The sequence below is a fragment of the Globicephala melas genome, chromosome 20 (assembly GCF_963455315.2).
Source record: "Globicephala melas chromosome 20, mGloMel1.2, whole genome shotgun sequence".
In the NCBI taxonomy this organism is placed as follows: Eukaryota; Metazoa; Chordata; class Mammalia; order Artiodactyla; family Delphinidae; genus Globicephala; species Globicephala melas.
Genome location: NC_083333.1, coordinates 16825811 through 16842359, shown reverse-complemented (window position 1 = coordinate 16842359; position 16549 = coordinate 16825811). Strand labels below are relative to the sequence as shown.

The window sequence follows — 16549 nt, the reverse complement described above, 5'->3', positions numbered from 1 at the left end:
ATAAACATTCTATTGCTTCTACAATATAATGCCAGAAAGGCTCCATGTCTAGTACAGTGTTTTCAAAGTGCAGTTCAGGGGCCGAGTGCATCAGAATCCTCTGCGGTACTTAATTACAAATGCAGATCCCTGGGCCCCGCCCCTGACCTTCTAAAACGAAGAACATCTAGGAGTGGGGACTGGAGCCTGCCTTTTCCATCAGCTCTGCAGGTGAGTCTTTATATCCATAAAATTTCAGAACTACTAACCTAGAATCTAAAGCCGGTGGCGTGCTTGCGACATGCTTTTGTTCCCAACAAAACAGCTGCATGAGCTCCAAAGAAATTTTACCATTACGATAATGGTTAATTACCAAAATTATTCAAAGATTTCAACTTCTGATTTTTAAAAAAAATCAAAGTAAAATGTGTCAACAGAACCAATAAACTAAACTGCGAAGGAAAACAAAGACCACTCCACATAAAATCTGTAAGAGTCAACTATTCGCGAATGAACAGCTTTACAGCATGGATCTTTGTGCCCAGAAGGTAAATAACAGAGATCTCATCATATATACATTAGGTTAATTTTAAAGATAATTTTTATATGTATAGTTATGCACAGTTGCTCTTTATTCAGAATGAAAGAACAAACATAGTGCTATGCTTTGGCCTTGTGGACAGACTCAAAAAGCATTTTGAAAACACGAAGGCAAGTTGGTATCCTGGCTATGATGTCATGTGATGTTTTTGCAAGACGCTACCACAGAGAGGAACTGGGTGGAGGGTATATGAGATCCCTCTGTATCATTTCTCACAACTGCATGTGAGTCTATGATGATCTAAAAATAAAGAGTTTAATTTAAAAAAAAAAACAAAACCTCCAAAGGCACTGATTTTACCCAGGTCTGGTCAAAGAACTACCGCTTTGGAAGGCATACTTTCTGCTACTGAAGTTAAGTGGCAATGCTGGCTTTATTAGCTTATTAAGCTAGCTGATTTCAAAATTCTCTCCGAAAGTGTACTACACCACACATATTCCTTGGGAACAGGTTTAATTTCCTTTTTATGTGCTTGTGATCCCTTCTTAGAGGTGAAACCATCTGTGTCCCACATATAAAGCAAAATTAGGCATCTTACAGTCATTCTGTGCCTCTGAAACCCTATCTGACAGAGGCGATGCTTTTCATCTTCCAATATGAGCAACCATTAAGGTAATTCTAAGACCCAGTTAATATTTTCCAGAAAACAGACATTTTCTAACACGTAAGTTGTTTACTAAAGCCAACAGATACTGTAACTTTGTATTTTTATCTCGATTTTCTTTAAGAGCACGTTAACAAGCATGTAAGCATATCATCAATAATATTCCCAAAGGTCACAAGTGTCAGAGACAACTCGATGAAACGTGAAAAACTATACTCTTTAAAGATCTAGATGGAATGGATTGTGAAGAATCATTGCTTTTTTCCTTCAGACACTAACATTCGTTGAATTTGAAGACATTATGCGGTCTGCATCACGAAGCCTTTTAGTTACAAGTAACTGAAAAACTGTTATTAATATTTATTGTGTAGAAAGGAATTCTTTAACACCAAAGCAAAGAACCAAAGAGAGCTCAGAGACACTGGCTCAAAGAACCGCCGTGAACACCGGGGTTCCTCTCTGTAAAAGTCACGTCATTCAGCATCTAGGTTATTAACGTGCTCACAAAAAGAAAAGATTTCTGTATGGTAACACAGAGTCTCACTTACGTCCCATAAAGTCAATGCAGACTAAAACTTCACTAATTAAAACTGTACTAGAATTAATGAAAAATCTGAATTAAAGACTAATTTTTCTTAAAAAGGATGTTTCCTTCCTTGATTTCAATTATGATAAAGGTTTCATGAATTTAAAACTTTACTTAATTAGTCATTTTTTTCATCACCCATACTAGAGTCAGGATGAAACTGATTTCCATTTAGAAAACTTTTTCATTCTACAGAATACCATTTCGTAGTTTTAACAATATTTAGTGTTGGTAGTGACAGCAGGCATTTAAAATGCTTGATAACCAACTGTTTAAGTATCTTCAAATATATTTTGTCAAGTACTCTGTATTACACAATGGGTATAATTACAAATCATGTTTGTTAATTCAATGAATTACACCATTAGCTACAGTGGGGGCATATAAACATAGACACAGTGCCCACACTCAAAGATTACTCTTAATAAGAAGAAACTCTTCAAGAACTTTAGTATTCTGATTTAATTTGAAAAATAATACTGGATTTCTTCAGAAATATTCCATAATTTGAACCTTTCACAAATCCAGCTAGTACAAATTAGTGTAATTTAACTGCGGCTACAGTAATACAGATTAATAGATAACCAGAGGTCCCCTTAAAGCTTCCTTTAATGTATGAGTCACAAAAGTAATTTATTAACAATTCCTTTATTTAGTCCTAAATATGCATTTGTAAAATATTTCTAATTATTTTTAAAAATACATTCAACAAACTACAGTTATTACATTTTTGATTTTTTGTTTTCACGGAAAGTACAGAAGTAAACTGCAGCCCAATCCAACTCAATGAATACAGTCTAATTACTGAAATACTAAGTTTTAAAGTTTTACTCCATCATTTCTAATAAAGAAAACTAGTGAATAAATGGCTTATTTTTAATAAACTGCAGGGAAATTCTAGGAAAGTTTTTCAAATTCACATTAACCCAAGCTTCATCTGGTCCCTGTGTAAAGAACTTCACAAGCATCACACATCCCCTCAATAAAGAAGCTACAAGAGTTACCACATTACAAATTTTTAACTTAAAATGTTCAACAAAATCTCCAACTGACTGAACTGTACTGTTTTCTTTAGGAATTAAATAAATCTAAAAGGAACTAAACTCAAAATCAGAACGGTTAAAAAGTTCTAATGACACAATTCTTTCAACATTAGATTATTAAATTTCTATAGTAACAGTGCATAATTTTTCTCTAATACTACCCGAAGATTTTTTATGCTATGATTTAGCATCAGCATAGGCAGAGAATAAGTAAAAATAACCAGGATTATTCTTTGATATAGTTTCTTAGCACGACAAATTTCTTTTTCTTCTTCTCAAATAATTTAATAGGTTAGAGGTTAAAATACATGTATATCCCACAGAAAATTTAACACTTTATCAAAAACTGTTCTACAATAGGCCAATGTAATTGTCAGATGGGAAAAAATACATAAAATTTTATTTTTTAAGATTAGGAGAACATTATGGTTAGAAAATTTTTAAAAAGCAAACTTTTATGCTCAGATACTATGACCACCATTCATTAAAGTGCTTATAAACCCAACGTGAGAGAAAGCAGAGAATCAAGCTAACGCATATTTAGTAATACAAGGATCATACCTCCATGTTGTTTAAAACTGATACATCAGTTGTTTTACTTCATATAAAACTTTTTCAGGTGAATGGATTTCACCATCTACACTTATTCTCCTTCGGAATTTAAAATAACAAAATTACAGAACCTGGTTTCATATACGCATCTTAGGCACAAGTGATTGAACAGCTGTGGAAATCTACGTCTCAAATATCAAAAATTCCTGATATAATAAAATGGTGTAAACTTAAACCATCCATTTCTAATCCAATTACTTTATCTCCTCATCTCATCTGCAATGATTTCATGATGTTTGGATAAGGAATGATGTGGCATTTTGTTCATGATTAAATTCTAACGTAGAATGTAGAAATATTATGGAAAGGGAAACCCAAACAAAAGCAAGTTCAAGTATTTTTAACATAACTATAAATGATGAAAATGTATAGATCACTAAGGAAATGTCTACTTAGAAGGAAGTCATAAACAATCCATTTGTTCATCATTTTATCATTTAATCCCCCAGTTTTTTTAGTTGGAAAATGCTCTGAATGAAAGGGACTTTGTCAAAAAGCTACTGGCTTTGGTTTCAGAATCTCCTTCCTAATTACTCTACCCACCTGATGAATGCCAAGATTGCAACACACAAATCAGCGTTCTTTATTATACTGCGTCTGTCCGTCTAACACTCCTGTGCATTTGCTACTATCACATGGTAACAATATAGGCTGTCATATAATAATTTTAAGGGAAAAATCTGTTTCATAATTTTTTAATATTACTGCTTTCTAAATTACTGCCATTAGAATATTTGAAATGGAATGTTATCTGTTTTATTTGCTGCATCCAGCGTATTTTATGGTATAATGTGATCACGCGGTCACATTCAGTGACCTAAAACTATTCCACTGAGCAAAGCCGGGGCCAGGACAGAGCCCTTCTCTCAGTGAAAATGAGCTGAGAATTGGAGCTTCCCCTTCCTACTCCCTTGATTTTTGCTAAGGGGTTCTGCCAGACATGGTGGCAGTTTTAATGTCTCCCTAGTGCCCCAAGAGGGGAGGAAAGGCAGAGGCAGAGGACCTCCCGTGGATGGAGGAAAGCAGGCCGGGGAACAGAAAGGAAACACAAGCTAAGGCAGGGCTTTCTGTGTCTCTTCTAACTGATCCCCAGGCTCTATGACAGGCTAGCCATACCTGCCTCCCAGAGCTGCTGTAAGGGTTACGGAACCGCACGGGTGCAGCATCTTTGTCTGGCATGTGCTACGAGCTTCTTTATTCCCACCCTTGCAACCAGCATTCAACAGTTTCTTAGTTTGAATCAACCTATTCCCACGGAACGTTTGAAATTTCTCCGCCGCACAGACTTATGAATAAATTACCTTTAAACAGCGTTTCACAGCTTACATAATGCTTTCACATATGTTATTTCACTTGAAAGTGTTTTTTCATAGACACAACCTTAGGTAAAATGAGATGGGTAGGTCTGTGCCACTTTTTGCCTCTGTGTATCATATCCTGTTTGGTTGTTCTAGATTTTCTCTTGGGCTAAGATTTAACTGCATGAAACTGAGGTCTTTTGGCTACAAAGACTGTTGATGCAAACTTCTAACCACAACATGTAAGTGATACATAGCAGGGGCCATTCAAAATACTTAACCACCAATAGAGCGTGGGCCTGGGGCTAATCCAAAGAGACGCTGCCCCCCCCCGCCCCCGCTCTCACCCCTGCTCTGAGGTCTATGGAGTCCTGGGCGCTGGGTGGGTGGCTGCCTGACTTACCAACCCATAGGTTAACAGCCAGCATCTCCTGACTAGCAGCCCTGCACGTAGGTTTTTATCCCCGTGTTTAAAGTGGACCGTTTAGGTCCAGTGGTATAGACTCTGCACTTCCACCCCATGGGGTGTGGGTTCGATCCCTGGTCAGGGAACTAAGATCCCCCATGCTGCGTGGCACGGCCAAAAAATTTTTAAAATAAATAAATAAATAAAGTGGACCGTTGGGCTATATGGGGGGATGCTAGAATGGACCCCGAGAACTCATTCTTCTAATCTCATGTACTGTCTTCAACTCCCTGGATGTCCCTTCTTGTACATTATACATGTTCGATGCCCCTAAAAATGGTCTTCTGTGATATAAACACTTGTACATCAGCTGACAAATAAAATATCTGAGCTATTACAAAGTGTGGTTTTCTACCTCCTCACATTTGAGTTTAGCTGCGCTATTTTTGTCTCAACCATAGTATTAGCGAAATTATTTAAATATTTTACTGAGTCTTCTCTCATATTTACAAAATGAGTAGAAAACAGAAAATGGAAAGCATAGGGACTAGTGATCAGAGAAACTGAAGAGGAAAACCTGCGCCTAAAGCTTGTGCCCTCTGGCTTTTATTTATTGGATTAAGCCGGGAGATGGTGTATTTGACGGTGAAGAAGATGTTCAAAATTTTAAAGCACTGAGAAAATTCTGGACATAGAGTACTGAAGATCATGTTTAATTAGGAACTGGAACTAAGACTTCAAAGATAATCTTAAACTGGACGGGAGTATTCAGAACCCCTAACAACAAGGAAATTGATCTGTTTACACCTGTATATTTAATATATAAAGCAGCTTTCTTAGGCTTTAAAAACCAGTTTCATGCTTTGTTTTCTAATTATAAAATCAGAAAAATAAAAGATAAACCATAGTACTGATACTCACACACAAAGTTAATATATTTTTATCTCTATCTCCCTACATATTGCTCTGAATATGCTCTTTCACTTAACATTATAGAGTGAACATCATTTGTGTTAAAAAAATTATATATATATATACACATACACACACACACATACATACACAAATAGATCTACCGCATCACCTATAATGACTGCAGAGTATTTCTTTCACTGGACAAATCAACATGTATTTAAACAATCTCCTTTTAGTTTTTCTTGAGCAGCTTTTTGGTTCTTCTTCTAAATTACAGTAACTACTTAGAAATGCCTTTTGACTTTCTCTTCAATAAACTGCCCTTTTAAGATGTCTATAAATCAATGGCCATTTGGCCCTTCATTTAAATGACTTGAATATATCCAAGCTACACATCACAATGAAAACCCAATTGTTCATTTACTCGAGAAGAATTTTATTAGGCATCTATTATGTGCTGCTGGGGATATGGTAGGGAACTAGGTTCCTGATCTAGGGGAACCACTAGTCAATGAGGGCACAACCAGAGACCAGCCACTGTGTGAGGGCTTTTCAAACACAGCCTAATTCGGGGGTTTTCACACAGTGTTTGAAGAACCCCAAAGTTCTGTGAAGGTCCCTGAAAAGTCTTCTGTTATAGGGAATGCTGGGGGAGAAGAGGAGCAAAGGAGGAGGGAAAGATGAGGGACAGGAAGAAGAGGAGAAAAGAAAGCTGCAAAGGAGATAGAGGGAAGCAAAGATGAAGATGACAACCAGGAAGATGGCCTGGAGGATGCGAGATGGCCAGACGGTGAGGACCAGAGAGACGACGGCCAGGAAGACAAACGCGACGGTGAGGAAGACGGCAAAGGAGGAAGTTCTGAAACCAATTGACCTAGCTTAACCCTTAGGGAAAATTCTACAGCGTAGATGTTACAGGCTTCAGTTCCTGCATGAGAAAGCTGGGGTTCAGTGAGATTGCCTGGTGACAAAAATAGTACACCTAGTAAGTGGAGCGGGAATTTGACTCTGGGCCTGTTCTGCTCCCAAACTTCTGACCTTCACCAGGACATTATTTGATGGACTTTGTCTATTACAGATCAGTTGATCATTACAGAGGCAGTGACTGGGCTTCAAATCTTCCAATCACTGATGGACATTACTCAGATTTTATCTTAAAGAGGCAAATCTACTTAGTAACAGTAATATATCTAGTGTCTTTACTTGCAGAAATATTTTACAATTATGGGAGCAATGTCTTCCTAGGAAGGGAGGAATAATCCTGAGGGGGGCACAGCACATTCACTCACAGGATTCTTACTTCTTCAGTGTAATTTAATTGGGGACTAAAATCTCTCCACTTACGTCCAAAGGCTTTTACTTCCCTGACTTTTGTTGAAGCCGCAGACTGGCAGAGGTTGACTTCAGCACGTCCACTCCAGCCCCCCAGAGGAAGAGATGTGGGAAGATGCTGGGCTCACAGGTGTACACACGTGGGGTTAAGGAGTATCACAAGCTATAACTTACGCACGCTTCTTAATATGCGACTACAGTGTCTCCTGGACAAGTTGGTCCTTAGGCTGAAAAAGGAGAAGGAGGCTTACCACCTTTATTCTTCAATAAATAAAGAAAAAAACTGCCAAGCATATCTGGCTGTATTTTACACATACTCTTCCCGACCTTTTGCTTTCACGGCTCTGCAAAAGTGGGCTTTTCTGCAGGCGTGCTTCCCAAGTAAGGAGGTCTGTTTTTGTGGAGCACAAAGAACCTACATCTTCACATCTTTTGCTAAAGGGACGCATGGCTTACAGTGCGATGAAGAAAATGATTGAGGTGATTATGAGTAGTTTTCTCAAGGGGCCTTAAAGAAACAGAGTAAAGGCAAACAAAAATATAGGAGGCTGAAAGAGCTGGTCTACCCACATAAGCCTAAATAAAAATAGCTCTCCTACATAACCACTGAGAGTAAGATCCTGGTAAAGATTACAAAAGATGCAGATACCACAGGAAGTTTTAAGCTGATTCAGACAGTATGTGTATAACTGGAAATCAAACAATGGAATTCAGGTAGGAGAAACTGAGAACTTGAGTTAATAGTTCTTCATGGCAAGGGGCTCATCAGCTGAGGAAAGGTTACATTATTTATACACCAATGCAGAAATATAAAGTATTATTTCATCAAAGGGAAGAAATTTCATTTCTGCAAACTACAACTGAAGCATAATGGACCTGGCAATCTCTTAAATCTAAAGAAAAAGATTTATTTTTACTAACGCAAAACGGGTGTTTTAAAAAAATAAATGTAGAAATACAGATTTTAGAAATGTACCTTGAGACATACTCTTCTTGAACACTTTTGTTTGGGTTCTGTACTCCTGCTGTAACTCGGCCCAGCTGTACAATCATAAATCCATCCATAATGTACTTAACTGCCCCCTCTCAAAGCACCCTCTCCCCTCCTCCACAAACCTTTTTATTTAATTATCTAAATATCCGAGGTGAAAGCATTTTTACAAGACGTCACCACGCATGCAAAAAAAAAATAGAGAATCCCTACTATATGCACACCCTATTTGGAGAATTCATAATTTGTATCATAAGTCATTCAATTTTAATGGTTTATTCTGACCAAAAGAATATTTGCAAAGAGTTACTTTCTATCCAGAAATATAAAATAGCATAAAAAGAACACAAGTATTATAATCAAGTCATAATTGAACAAAAAGATATCTGATACTTAGTATTTTTTAAATTAATAACTGCAGGAACAGTTTATTGTCAAATAAGCATGTTCACAGCTAACATGTTGTTGCATAAGAATAGGACAAACTAAAAAAAAAAGATTACAGCTGAAAATGCAAATGCTCAAAATTGCAGCATTAAAATGTAGATGAAACAACACAATTTATAATCCTTTCATGTTTTAATCTACTCATAAGCATATGAGTAGTTTTTCATATCTTTTTTTTTAACTAAAAATTCAGTTCAGTGAAATTGCTTATTAAACTATTAGAGGTACCAAAAGAGCAAAATTAAACAGAAAATGTCTACACTGTAAAAAAAAAAACAGAACAAAAAAAGATAAATCAGATTTATACACAGCATCTGCAACAAATTTGAGGTACTGGCTAGGGCTTCAAGATTCCATGCTATAATTTAAAAACCACACACACACATACACACACACACAAGATTCAAATTACTATTAAAAATGCAACTTTTGAAAAAATTAAAAACACTTCTGAAGGTGGTGCTAACTTTGATGTGGCTGTGTTACCAGACTGTTTTGGTACCTGAGGGCAAAACAGTAACTTCTCAATAGCGTGTAATTAATAGAATAACAGCTAAGTGTGCAAAAAAAAATTACTTTTTATTTTTAAGTACAGAATGACAGTAACAATATTAACAGTCTAAACGTAGGGCAAATGCATAAATTCTCAATGAAGCACACTCACACACATACAGTTTTTATTTAATAGAAGTCACTAGCTCAAATGTCTAGTTCTTAGTTTTGACCTACCTGAACTTAATAAGTAGAATGCATTTACTGCATTTGAATTTTTGTTCAATAATCTTAAAACTTCCTCTAGGGAGAGAAAATTTAAAGTGAGTATGGCTTATTTTTATTTATAAATGTTAATGCTTTACCTCAGAATATATCTTACCTCTCCCTCCTCACCACCAGTATGTAAATACATGAGAAAACTGAGGTAAGAATAATAAATAGCTGAAATACGCTTATTATGACAGAGCTGTCGCCAACCCCACTATAATGTCTCAGTGGTATAACTTTACTTAGTGGTAGCACCAGGAAAGTAGATACAGGAAGAACAGTCTTCAGAAAATAATCTATTCAAAACATTAAATTTATGAAAACATACACCTAGAGAAGTTGGTTTAGTAAAGAAAGCACATAGCTTAAATTTACCATTGCTCCATCATCTACTTTAAAACCAACTCTCTTTAAAAGAGCTGAAGTTAATTCAAAAGTTATACCATAGTCTTGGTCAAATTAAACTATTTTCTTTCAAGATTATATTTCAAAGATTTAAATATGAAGCCTCGCACTTTCAGTCCTTTGCACCAAACGTGATTCTTTTATTCAAGGAGAGACGAATTACAGTTATAACAATCTATCTCTTCTAAAGTTAAAAACAAGTCAGAAACCAAATCAATACGATTCAGCGTATTTCAGTAATGCTCATACTGATTAATACTTAAATATTTCCTTGTAATTTTAAACACTAATAAAACACTGCAGAGAACAAAAAATATATAGATGTTAATGCTGCAAAAGCTGGAGAGAATTAAACACGGAGTCACCAGAGGAACACTAGCAAGCTCACCCCATGGAATCACACCCCGTCGCAGGTCTCCGCCCAACTCCACCCAACGACACTCCCCTCCTCACACACACTCGCATACCAGTGAGCTTAACAAAGTCGATTTTCCTCAAAACAGTAAGACAGACAGAACTATAACCACTTTCACCATTAAACACACTTGGTTCAATTAAATGGCTTGAAAAATGTATACTAATAAAAGTGTAGAATACCCTATTAACATATAAACACATCTATATAAAGTCTGAAAGTTGCAAAGAGTTACTTTTCGCTAATTAGCTGTGGTAACAGGATGTTTATTAAAGCTTGATTTATTTTTAAAATATACATTATACATCTTTAAAACGAGGAAGAGGATTATAGAAATCAAAAACTTTTAAACCTGTGTTTGAATGCCCTAATTCAAGAGTTTATACTGAACCTTTTATTCAATGGGCTGACTAAAGGAATTTAAGTTAGCGAGACCCAAATGGCTTAAGTTTAAATGGATATTGATGGAGAAGTAAACATCTGGGTACATTTTAAAATAAAGATGAAATGGTAAAGTGCCTTCAAACTAAACATATTTAAAATAATAAATAGAAAGTAATGAAAGATGCATCCTTATAAGGAATCAGAGGGGAAAAAAAAATCTCAGCAATGAATCAACACAAGTACCCCCTTATTAATCGCAGTGTTTTTTGTTAGAAGCATTTTTCTAATTGACACTGAATTAGCATTTACTACCCCAGAGAGAGTTCTCCGTGGCAAGCACTTTAATGGGGGTTGTCTGGTGGCTTCCGCTCGTATTAGAGGTGTAACAAAATAGATTTCGTGCACCGAGTTCGCTGCGGTGGTGCAGGCGGCCCGGGAACGGCTTTCCTCCTCGCCCCCAGGACATGCTGGGCGTGGAGCTCTTGCCCTTGACTAATACATCAGGTCCTTTAAAACAATGCATTAATTATGCATTCGCTGCAAGTTCAGACACTGTGCTTAATATGATTAGTGCTGCTGTCTACCCGACTTAAGTACTGACATGTATTTTAAAGCCTGAAAGTGAACTGGATGCCTTCAACTACCCAGAACATTCGCTGTGAAGTCTTCTCAGAGGCCTTACAATAAAGATGGAGACACACAGGTCTCAAGTCCTAACACCAGCAGGAGCCCTGGTTCAGTTCTTTAAACTCACAGGCATCCCGTTTGTAATCCGTGATCCAATTGGTTTACCTCCCCGGAGAGCTGCATTTTGTCGTCTGGCTCTGAACGCTGGCCTATGAATATGTTTTAAATTTTACAGCGTGGTTTTCGGTATGGAAATAAAACTTTATTTTTCAATAGCCCAAATGTTTTTCTTTCAATGAACCTCTTTGGTCCAAGGCTAATTCAGCAAAGAATGACTTGAACACTGCGAAAATTACCAGTAGCACCTGAAATCCAATTCTCGACGGTTTCAGGACTTTATTACATTTTTATTAGTAAGATGACAACGTGGAACAAGAAGGGCACGCTGTCACCTCCTATCAGCTGTAGGAGTGGCGCCTTCTGTTTTCAGCGCATGTTGAAAACTACGGCCTCCGTGAAACGTCTCAACTGGAGGTGACAGGATAAAAACATCCCTGTAGTTATTTTACTGATGTGCATTCATCAGTGACAACCTGTGTAAATACATCTTAAAGATGAAGTTCACGTTTCGTTGTTCACATTTCAGGGCGGAAGAAACCCAACCAGCATCTCCTAAATCAATTTGTCACCTGCTTTAACTGGCCATTTTCTACTGGATTTCAAATCAAAGTGAAAACTGATAACGCAATAGGAAGAAAAAATGAGATTTAAGTAATTCTACACGAAAAGGAACATTTCTAAAATTAAGAACACTTGTTTCAAGTATAACTTATAAACTGGTTCTGATTCAACATTAAACAAATAATCCCCAGCATTAGGCCACAGTCACATAATGAAAACACCCAACCCTCAGGAGCCTCCTAAGAGTGGGAAAGGAGACTCCATGCTTTGACAGATAAAGAAACCAAAGCAGAGAGAGGGGAGCCGGGGAGCGGAGCGACACCCAGGGCACAGAGGGTGCTCGGCACTGGACCACTGACGTCAAGACCGCGACAGGCCTTCCCCCCCAGCCACCCCCGTACGTATTCCCACAAGTAATCATCTAACAAGCGGGTGCTGTGAAATGAATACACCATCCTAATTATCAAGAGGCCCATTAACAAATTACATGTGCAACACAGACCGTGAGGGCACATGTCCACCAACAAAGGACAGCGGAACTGGCGGCAGCACCCAAACTCATGTTCTGAACGGAATGAGGAAAAATAATCAACTCTGGATTGTCCTATGGAAGTCTTAACTTCATAATTCTATGTTCATTGAAATTAGGGAAAACAACAACGGGAAACTGCCTGAAGAATATTCTTAGGATATGGCTCACTTCACTAAAACTATCCCTCACTTCTCCATCCTCGAAGGAATGGCAATGGTGTGTAATAAATGCTAAACACTAGTCTCTCTAAAGGGGTTGCCCCCCAATTCACAAATTTTGTGCCAAGTTCAAGAGATGAAGCGATTCCTTCTATGGCTACATAGCTGTCCGAGTCTAACAGAGTGGTCACCCTGCAGTATCTGATGCAATAACTAACCTATTCACAGCTGAACTGAGCAGAAGACAAGAATCAGGTACCTGATTTATTCTTTAGAGACCCACTGTCACAGTGACAGGAGAGAGAGACGTGAAACCAACAGCATGCAATCGATGTGAAACCAACAGCATGCAATCGACTGTAACTGTTGTAAATACTGTATCTGCTTTTCAGTAACACTAACCAAGCCTAGTTTCACAGCTGGGTACCACTGATACACGGGGCACCAAAAGAGAAGAAAAGGGAAAGGCACTTGATACTGAAGGGAAAATGGTCCAAGTCCACACATCACATGGTTTGACTTAAAACAGACAGATTAAAGATACTTAAACGGCTCTGAACATACACTGCAGGCACCTGTTGCTCTCAGGCTGCCTGCCCCGCCTCACCCCTGTGAGCATGAGAACGCTGGTCCCGCACAGAAAGCCCTGCTCACACCATCTCACGTTGCCTAACTCGGAGAAGAGTGGATTTATTTCTCAATTTCACAGTTTCTTCGGGATACATGATTTACATTAAAATGTAATACCAAATAGACCACAGAAATAACATTTACATTCTCTATCGAATGCCTTTCATTATAAACTGCCTTCCTAATTTTATGATTTGTAAAAATTTTTCTTTTTAATCAGACAAATTAGTTTCGTATGCTTCCATCATGCTCTGGGCTACTTTATCCACACTAGGAAAAAGCCTGAGTTCTAAAAAAAGTTTTAATTTTCACAGCTCGTGCATCAGTAATATTACCTATGTGAATCCATTCTATACTCAAATAGTCTTAAGAAAATTATTGACTTAAGGCTGCTGAGAAGAGAGCTACGATTTGGGGATCCAGATTCTTTATGATGAATTGTGAGCCTGCCGTGTAAAGAAAAGTTCAGAACCCGTCGCTTCCCCAGATCAAAGGTTTACTGCATGAGCCAGGAGAAGAACCAATAGGTTCCGTGACAGAAGAAAAGCTAGAATTCTGAGTTTGAGCTCCGGCACCCAAGGCAGGGTGATTATTTAACTCTAAGCCTCAGTGTCCGGAGCAGTAGAGCGGTACTCATATGGTGACCCCTGTTCCATGCACCTCAGGGAACTGCGGGGAAGATCAAAGATCTGGCTCAGGAAAGAGCTCTGTAAACTGTGAGGTACCCTCGAAACGCAAGGCACCGCAGTATCGTCCTCACTGCCAGCTTTCTCTCCACATCCGTCCCCCTGCACATCCTCTCCGGGGGCTGAATGGGCTTGGCTTCTGCTCTCAAGCCCTTTTGAAAGGAGGCAGACCCCGTGTAAAGGCAACTCCCCCAGAGGCAAGTGCTGGAAACCTTACCTCGGTTTCTTAGGATTCAGGGAGGATTTAGCAGGTTTCTGGTAGACACATACTTAGGAAAGATCTTAATTCAACGCAGTTTAGTGAAGCAGCGGTCTCCTGGCCAGTGGACTGTCCAGCACTTGGCTTTCGTGAAGACTGAGAGGCCAGTCTCAGCCGTCCCAGCACCGCCTGCCGCTTGGCAGGACTTCCCTCAGTTGGTCAAGGGCATTTTTCTTCCTCAGAGCATCCCCACAGCCACTGCCACCAACCAGGACTGCAGTCAGCCCTGTGCCTAGAAAATCTCCGACTGTGGGGTGAGGGGTGGGAAGCTAGAGCAGAGAGAGGTACGGCAAGGCTTAAGGTCAACATGCAGAAAACATCAGAGGAGCAGGTCAGGCCCAGAAATCCACTGCTGGTGAAAGGGCAGCAAGAATCTGGGAACAGGGGCCTTGTGTGTTGATGTTTGGTGAAAGCAAGGTTAGGGATCTGGTGGGTAAGTCAGGGTCAAGAGAGAAGGGGCTCCAGAGTCAGATAAAACTGGAAGGACTTCCAGCTCTGCCATTTGGCCAAGTAACCAGAGACAACTCACTTAACTTCTCTGAGCAACCATTTTCTCATCTGTCCAACAGGGAAAGCAAGACCTAGCTAACAGTGCTGCTACGAAGATAAAATCAGATGACGTATGTAAAGTGATGCTATTATTAGCATCATTATGATTACGGTTATTTGCAGTGACTCACCGGGAGGCCCTGCAGGCCGCAAGCAGAAAAATATATATATTTAATATATATATTTGAATACGTATTTATTCAAAGTATAACCCATTTCGCTGGGAACCAGGGGACACAAGCACTTAGGGGTGCAGGGACGCCTGGGCAGACACAGGGGCAGAATCAGGGTGATCCCTGGCCTGTGGCATACGGCATTAACACTGTTCCAGCAGAGGCAGGAAACAACCCAATACAATCAATCCAGGAACAGATTAGACAGAAGATGGAAGCAGATTACTGGGAACACACCCGAATGGACAGAATCATGTGGAGTGAGGAAAGGAGCAGCCTCTAGCAGGCAACTTTTAGCCCTGTATTTACACTCCGATGATTGTGAGGTTCCTACTGGGAGATGAGTTTTCATAACAGTCCAAGGATACCCACACACACACACCTCCCTTTACAGAAGCAGGCCTCTTACCATCTTACCCCATCCCTCCCTCAACAAATTGGACAACTGCCAATAAAAAATGTCTACCGAAAGAAAAATCAGCCAAAAAGAAGGATGTCAGCAGGCTAGGTTTATTCCCCACTGACATGGCCCACTGTCATCGGGTCAGCAACTGACAAGTTCATGGTCCCATAACCACCATACTGGAACTTCAGATGAGAACAAGAATGTGTAAGAAATGATCTTTAGGCAAGCAAATCTGTTTCACTTGTAATATAACCTAATTTTAACATTTGTGAAATTTCCATGTAGTAAAAGTTAGGGAACTAACTACTCAAAGAGACTTAAAGAGAAAATTTGGCATTTCTTATAATTTTCTTTCAATTTCATGAAAAAGCACTGCTAATCATTTACTTATAGTTAAAAGTTCAGAAAACATATTTTCTCTGGATCACAGTCTTATTTATAATTGTATTACACTTCTCTTGATTCTCACTGGTTTTAAAATGTTAACCAAAGAAATTATGATAAAACTGTGATAAACTACAAACAGTAGGCTAGCATGGACTTGGGAAGATGGCAGATACCAACTGGTTCAACAGGGTGACGGCGACCTCACTCCGGAGGTTGCCGGAGCACGCCGAAGGCTTGGTGGTCTCGCATGTCCTAGGAGGAAGGGGACCCTGTCACAGAGTGGTGGCTGTCACCCAGGCCGGCGGACACACTTGCACACTAAGAGTCAAGCTCAAGGTAAATTAATTTCTCAGAACGAAGGCCCTTTTTTTCTCAAATCCATTTCCGTATTATCACCATCATTTCTGAGTTCCTGTGTCCTACAGTCTCGCTGGGGCCGTGGTAACAACACCCTCACTGGTCACAGGCCTCTAGGCTTTTCCCACGTCAGCGACTCTCCTACTGAATCGCCTGGACTCCCTCGCCCGGCGATTATGACACCTGACGTACGGCTCCTGTCTGTGGCCACCTGCCACTGGAGGCCCCTCCACACCACACACGTGCATGTCTGCCTGATGCCCTCCAGCTGCCCTGCTCAGGCTCAGCTTATTTCTTCGAACTGGATCCATCCTCTCCTCAACT

At 39.2% G+C, this 16549-nt stretch overlaps 1 protein-coding gene across 1 annotated transcript in view; it reads right to left on the bottom strand.

Moving 5' to 3' along the window:
• Positions 1 to 16549, bottom strand: part of COX10 (cytochrome c oxidase assembly factor heme A:farnesyltransferase COX10) — a 110545-nt gene that overhangs the window by 51889 nt on the left and 42107 nt on the right. The window lies entirely within an intron of this gene.